The following is a 7,549-nucleotide window of genomic DNA, read 5'->3' as shown; positions in this document are numbered from 1 at the left end:
AGGTTTGCTTACAAGCCACCTCCAACAGCCAGACTTTCCGAACTCACTCACCTGGGTCCTAGTTGGTCATCAGCACCTGTGTTTGACCTTGGTAAAGGTTCTCACTCTCAGGAGTCTCCCTGGTGGCTGTCTTGCCAGCCCTCTGGGAAGGGGAACACCTCTCTCCTCTGAGGCACCCCAAGACCTTTAGAAGGGTTCTACTCTACCTGTTTGTTCTGTGAGTATCAGGAAGAGGTAAAGGGGAAGAGGCCAGGGACTCTCTTCTTGGTGAGAGAAAGGATAAGTTTGCAGTAACCACCCTCCCATCTGCCCCATACTTGGCTATATGGTCCTCAGTTTCCCTGAAGGTCACCCAGCAAAGCCCAGGGCCAGAGGAGGCTGTAGGGGATGGAGGTGGAGGGGCTGGAACTCAGTCCATTTTAGGAGCCAGGCCGTTCTCCTCCCCTGCCCCAGCCTGGACTCTCTTCTGGCTTCCTTTTCCTTTTCGCCTCCTTCCTGGGAATAGTATTCTCTTACATTTATGCTGTAGATTTGAATTTACAAAGCACTTTTACCTTGGGCTCTAATTGGGTCGTCCTAACAGTTCTATGAGGATGGAATTATTATCCTGACTTTTATAGATAGAAAACAGGAGCCTAAGTGTATGTCCAAGAGAAAGATGACTTCACATAAACAACACATGACATAAAAACAAGATGGGGTGGGGGCGGGGGTGCGTGCAAGCCAGCATTTCTTGGGCATTCACGTAGGAGAAATGAGAAATCCCATCTCCAGCTCCTGGGGCAGTGGATTAGTGCTCCTCAGCCTCCAAGTGTTTTGAGAAGCAAGCCCGGGAAGGACATCTCTCAGTCTGGAAAAAGTGGCACCACCCACGGCTCCTGAGTCCAGGGCCTGCTGCCAGTAGGATCAGGGCCTGAATCCTTAGGAAGCACATGAGGTAATGAAAAATCTCAGCTCAGGAAAATCTCGGGGCTCAAGGACACACAGCACCCCATCTCCACCCCACCTTCTCACGTCCATGTCTGCGTCCTTCTGGCCGGGAGGGAAGCAGACAGACACGAGGTGGCCACGGCTCAGCTCCACCCTCTGCCCGTCTAGATCTCTCAGCTTTCTCCTTCCTCCTCACCTGCCCCTCCCCTCTCCCCCACTCGAGACACCAGCTCAATTTTGCCTCTCCTCTCTCTCAAGGTCATCTTGGCCCAGCCAGCATCACAGTCTCCAGCAGCTGCCTTCTCTGTCTTCTAGGCCTCCCTCTGTGGTCACCGACAGCATGCACGAAGGTCTCCGCATAGAGGGAGGACGGCTGCTTTTTTCCCCCAGGCCTCCATGGTTCCCTTCTCCCCTTGGGGTGACAAAGGGGCGAAGGTCCCACCTCCCTTCTGCCTCAATGCAATAAAATTCCCCATAGTAAGGCCTCCTTCTCCTCTTTAGCCCAGACTGCCCAGCCCTCCAGATACAGCCAAACCTATGGCTGCAACACACATGTGCACACCCAGAACTACACATACAGGATGCCTGCCCTCCCCTCTGCCTCCTTTCCCTGTGTTCCCCTCCTGTGCCCAGAGATCAGAACACATAGCTCTTAGCTTCCCCCAGCATGATTCAGACAAAGGAGGGAGTGGAAGTGTGTCACACTACAGCATCTGCAAAGGAACTGTGGTGCACGGGACTGAGCACTGGAATGAGAGTCTGAAGACCTGAGTTTGACCATCCCTGCCCTGAACGTCCTGTGCAACCTACAGCAAATCCCACCAGCACTTTACCCTATCCTGGCCCTTGGGAGCTCCCTCAGCCCAATTCTGTTCCTCAAAGCATATCCAAGACCATTAGATTTCTGGTCTAAGAATAAAGACCAAACCCTTGACAACTGTTCCCAGTGGCACAGACCAACAATGGCAAAGAGAAATCAAATAGGAAAGGAAAGCGAAAGGAAGGGAGTACAGAATGAATCTGGTCTCCTAACTTGAGGTTTCTGATCCCAAATCAACTGCACCCTGGCCTTGAAGCTGGCTTAGCTGAGGGCCTCCTCAACATCCTCTGGTTCATGAAGAAAAAACAAACAATCCATCTGGACCTATCTTGACCCCAAAGATAAGAACTCTGGAATGTACATTGCCCATAAGCAAGGGCCCTTCCCAAGGATCATCAATGTGTACTCCTTCCCCGAGAGGGGTCCCCTGATTCCAGGACAGGCTCCTACAAGCGTGGTAGCTCCTCTCCTAGGGATCTAAGAAAGCCCTCCAGCAGTCATGTCCTGAGAGACATGACAGGTTTTAACCTTTTTTTTTTTTATTTGAGACAGAGTCTCACTATGTTGCCTTTGGTAGAGCACTGTGGTGTCACAGCTCACAGCAACCTCAAACTCTTGGGCTTAAGCAATTCTCTTGCCTCAGCTTCCCAAGTAGCTGGGACTACAGGCACCCACCATAACGCCCAGCTATTTTTTGTTGTTGTAGTTGTCATTGTTGTTTGGCAGGCTCGAGCTGGGTTCAGATCTGCCAGCCCCAGTGTATGGGGCTGGTGCACCAAGCCATCAGGTTTTAACATCAGAGTAATGGGACTCTGCCCTTAGGGGAATAGTGGGTGAGGAGCAAGGGGATGTGGGAAGTGGAGTGGGCAGAGAAGGTGGAGCCACTGCCAGTGCTCTAGGGCAAGGGTCCTCAAACTTTTTAAACAGAGGGCCAGTTCACTGTCCCGCAGACCGTTGGAGGGCCAAACTGCAGGCCCCAGGACGAGTCAGCTGCTAAGCAGGACAGGCAGTGGCAGCAAAAAAACCCGGCGGGCTGGATAAATGTCCCAGGCAGGCTGCATGTGGCCCACGGACCATAGTTTGAGGATGCCTGCTCTAGGTCCTTGGGTCCTGAAAAATCCTGATACTAGCCTAGAAAGATGCAAACAGCTCCCATGCTGGGAACGGTCTGCAAAATAGGAAGATATTAAGCAGTTACCCAGATGTTTGGAGCTAAAAGCACCCTGCAGAGAAGAAAAAACAATGTAGTCTTTCAGGACTCAAGTCTTCCCAATCAGCTGTATACTTGGGTATGCAGTAACCTTGTCAATGTAAATGTGCCCCTTTGCAGGAGTCAGTCTGCAAATAAGGTGTTTTTTAAAGTCAGCAGGTCAGGACATCATCCCTGTAGAGATTATAGGAAATAGAGAAAGATAGGAACCTGTCAGAAATTCAATATTCCAAAGGACCTAAGAGTCCTCAAGTCCTTTGGCCTGTGTTCCTACACAGGCAGGTCTATACCTAGTGCAGATGGTGACCTCTGGTTGAAGCTGGGGCGAGAGGTCTGGGGGACAGCAAGCTACCTGGCCACCATTTGTAAGACACTGTGCATCACACACATCATCATGTTTAATCCTTGCAATAGCATGATGAGGTGGGCCCTATCCCAAGTCTACAGAAGAACGCAGAGGTTAAGTTCTGGTCCAAGGCCCCTTTGGCCTCAGGGTTGGAGCTGGGTGTCTGACACACCTGCTGAATCTCGTCTCCTCACACCTGCCATAGGAGCTTTGCTCTAAGAACACACCCAACGTACACAGCGCCAGGCCAGCTCTGAGCACAGTGGGTCCCGCTGCAGAAATCTGACCATAAATGGCCCCTTTTCTACCCTCCTCTCTCCCAACGTCCCCAAGTGCCCCCCATGCACGACACACCTGGAATTCTCCTCCAAGCCTCCCCAGTTTACACTCCTTTCCCACACCCCCTCCCTTCCTATCTATTGTCTCTGAGCCCAATTTCCTGGTTCCTGAGCTTGTTCAGGAGATTTCTTTCCAATTCTTTAACTCTGAGTACAATAGTCTCCTTCCTGCTTATTGGTAAACAGAATCACAACAAGCCCAAGTGGGGCTTGTTCTAGGCCAGATTTGAGCTCGTCTCTCTTGCTTCAGACTCTTCCTAATGGGGCCATGAAATCCTGGAAAGGTGGCTTGGCCCAGCCCTGCCTTTCTGCTACCCCCCCTCGTTCTTGCACATTGCGATTTTGAGGGGCAGGTGGGTACAGAACCAAACTTACTGCCCCTTTCCTTCCAGGAAGTCCAAGATCTGCCCACTTGAAGCTCCTGCCTCGAATACTGGAAGAGGAGTGGGAAGGGGAAGTATTTGTTTGTTGCCACTGCCAAGCAAGTTCCCACCACTCCATTCCCAGGATGAGGTCTGGTGGGTGGGCGTGTGGGAGGTGTTTTCCAAGTAACTTCTATGGCAGCCTGCAAAGAAGCAGCAATAAACAAGGCAGGGACATCACTACCTGAGAAGCAAGAGCCCACTCTCCACCCCAAACAGAGAGGCAGCCATAGCTGGTATAGCCCAGGGGTTGATGCGGCTCTCCTAATCCTTGGCCAAGGAGATCCCCAGTCTCTCATAGCTCCCAAGTCTCAGTTTTCTGAGCAGGGCAGAGAAGGAACCAGAGTCTTCAAGGTCCCATCTACAAAAAGATTTAATAGAGCCAGATCCTGCCTCAACCTTAACCATCACTAGTGTCCTTCATTGACTCTCTGAACAACTCTTTATTAAGGGCTCAGCACCAGAGACAGCCTCATAATGAAAACTGACAAGGTCACTGTTCTCAGGGAGGGAGACAGGCAGAAACAGAGTAAATAAATAAACAGTAACAGATAAACAATGCAATTCAGACAGGGACAGACTAGAAGATAACAGAAGGAAGGTAAGGTGCCAGAGACTGGTTAGTGGAGTCTAGTGACATAGGTAGTCAAGGAAGGCCTCCTGGGGGTGGTGAGGGCCTAGGGGAGACCTCCCTGATGAGAAGGTGGTGGTCGGTGGTGGAGCACAACGTCAGGACACTTTCCAGGCTCTGAGCACATACAAGCACAGCAAGTCTGAGATGAGAAGAGGCCCCTACCTGAGCAGCCAGAGCACGCTATGAGGTGGGGTCAGAGAGGCAGCAGGGCCTTGTAGGATTTTACTGTAAGTGCAATGGATCCTTCTCTGAGGAACACAAGTGCCCTCACCCCCTTCTCTCCCTGTTAGTCATGCTAAAAACACAAGGCAGGAGGGAAAGGGAGCGGGATTCACAAGCTGGAGGGTGACAGTGACCAGAACAAGTATAACCTTTTAAGGAGGAAGGATCTGTTGCTTGGCTACCAGGCCAGGGTATGGTAATGGGTGGAACTGGGGAAAGGAAGTGGAGAAAGAGAGCGCCTAGGTGCTAGGGGTGGGGGTGGGGGAGCTCCGAGAGGGAGGGGGAGGAGGCAGCTTCCAGGAGGTATGGGACTTTCAGGAGAGAGGGGCAAAGGCCAATTTAAAGAAGTTTAGTTGGATTTAATAGCAGTCACCCTCTCAAGAAGCTTCGTTTGAGCTTCACCGTGTTTCAAAGCTTTTAGAGTCCGATGCTGCTTCCTCTTAAATGTGTCGTTAGCTTGAGATGCGCCTCTCAGTAGGAGCAGGGAGGCCTTGTTTTATCTGGACTTGGGGAGACGCAGAGGCTCCTGTTCTGACTGCTCTGGGGAGACAGGCATTTGGGAGGAAGGGGTCACTGCCCCTGGACCTGCCGTGTGGCCTCAGGAAAATCATTTCTCTTCGGTTTCCCTCCTCTGGCCAGGAGCAACTCCATGAGTCCACCTGTTCTTTTGTTTTCATACCAGAAAGGATACTCAGAAATGTGACAAGAGGGGGCTTAGAGACACAGCAAGTGTCTGCCAGATGCGCCCCCAGGAATGCGTGTAAATTCCCTGACCGCTGTGCAGACCACCCTGCTCCTCTTAGAGGTAAGGGAAGAAAATTACAGGGGACTATCCACTCGTCCCTCCAGTCCACCCCAAAGGAACTGCCCCTTCCTCAGGGACAAGGACTCCCAGAAACCTCTGTAGGCTGTGATCTTTCAGTGCTGGGACTGGGCAGGGTGCAGCCCGCACATAGGTAGAGACAGGCCAAGTGACCATGTACGTGCCTCCCCATGGAAGGAGTCTGTGGCCTCAGTGGGTGGAATAGCCCCATGGGAAGCTGCAGAGCCCCATCTTCTTCTGAGAGGCCCTGGGTAACTGTGGCCCTGAGAGCACACTGTGCCTCGTCACACTTGGCTCAGGGCACAGCAGAACCTCCACACCCTGCCTGGCCTTTCTGTCCCTCTCTCCTTCCCTGGAGCTTGGCTGCTGGAGCCTGTGGGCAGCTTTTTAAGCGCTGCCTGCTTTCTCATGCACAGTAAATGCTTCCCTGCAGAACCTGCTGAGCCTTTCCGCCACATTAGTAATCAGCAGAGAACAAGAGCCTTCTTTCCCTGCCTCCCCCGCCTCCTGTCTCTCTCTCCTCCCCCTCCTCCCCTTACCTACTCCTGCCTCCTCCCCACCTATCAGAGTCACTGCCACCTCCTGGGAAGCTGAGAGGCTTTATCATCAAATCAGGCTTTGTCATAAGGAAAACAGATTTATTTTCCTCACTTTGAGAAGGTGCTGACAGGAGCAGCTAGGGAAAGGGTGTTTTGTATATTCAAAGCTTTTTCCCCCCTGCGGCTGGATCTGGCATTATTTTTATGTACCTCTGATGCTGCTCCTCTGACTTGCCCCTCAGGTTACCTGCCCTCCTAATCCTTACTTGTGGGCCTTCACCCACCGGACCTGCCCACTCCTGTCTTTCCTTCATTCATTCAGTTCCCTCATTCAGCGACTTAAGAGGCATTCCTTTTATGAGTCAGGTGCTAGGGATGAGACACACAGTGGGGTGAGAGCGGGGGTTGTACAGATACATGAATAAACCATTAAAATACAAAGCTGTAATCATGCGACAGAGGTATGCACATAGCTTTATGGTAGCACCAAGGTGGAGCAGCTGATTCACTTGGGGGCAGAGATCAAGGAGGGTGTCCTGGAGGAAAGGGATGCTGGCCAGGAAAGCCCAGGGCTAGTGGGAGCTTACAGGGCACAGGACGGGCAGAGGAAGGCCCTCAGCAGAAGGAGAGCCGTGCAGGGCACAGCTGGTGCAGAGGGTGTAAGCAGAGTGGGGAGTGGGTGTAGAGGCAACCTCTGAGGGGCAGAGCATGAAAAGTGCCCCTGTCGGGTTTCAGGGGTGGGGGAGTGGGGGCGGGGGTATGAGAAAGGTCAGGTGGGTATTGGGAAGTTCTGTGAGAGATGGTTTTGACAGGGACAAGCCTGGGGTCTGAGTAATTGGTTAGGAGACTGATGCCATGTGGGCTCCTGGTGAGAACAGAGGTAGCAGAGCTGGATGGGATAGGGCTCCTGAGGAGCCTGAAATAGTTTCACAGCTGTGGGACTCTATGGTGGAGGGGACAGAGGAATCCCAGGGCGGCCCAAGAGGGCTAACAGTGACATGTGTGTGGGCAGGTGAGAAAGGCAGAGGTGGGGCAGGGACAGATAGAAGGCTGCTTGGGGGAGGAACCTGCCTAGGGACAGGCCTGGGGATGCCGCAGGTGCAGACAGGCAGAAGAGAAACCAAGAGAGGCGGGAGCAGCAAAGGAAGAGACCCAGCGGAAGGAAGAGGTGTGGGGAGGAAGGAGGAGTTGGGGCAACCCTGGGGGGGAGCAGAGTATTGCCAACTGATGTTTGATGTGGGAATGACATTGCTCCCAGTGACCAC

The 7,549-nt window shown here is 52.5% G+C and overlaps 1 protein-coding gene across 1 annotated transcript in view; it reads left to right on the top strand.

Annotated features, from left to right (window-relative positions):
* Window positions 1-1,241, top strand: part of OPTC (opticin) — a 13,281-nt gene extending 12,040 nt beyond the window's left edge. The window contains exon 7 of the mRNA XM_012806641.1: window positions 1,189-1,241. The gene's annotated coding sequence lies outside the window, so the exon portion shown is untranslated. The remainder of the gene's footprint in view (window positions 1-1,188) is intronic.
* The last annotated feature ends 6,308 nt before the right edge of the window (window positions 1,242-7,549 follow it).

Source organism: Otolemur garnettii, unplaced genomic scaffold, assembly GCF_000181295.1.
Source record: "Otolemur garnettii isolate 467f Iridium unplaced genomic scaffold, OtoGar3 scaffold00055, whole genome shotgun sequence".
NCBI lineage: Eukaryota > Metazoa > Chordata > Mammalia > Primates > Galagidae > Otolemur > Otolemur garnettii.
This window is presented reverse-complemented; position numbering and strand designations above follow the sequence as displayed.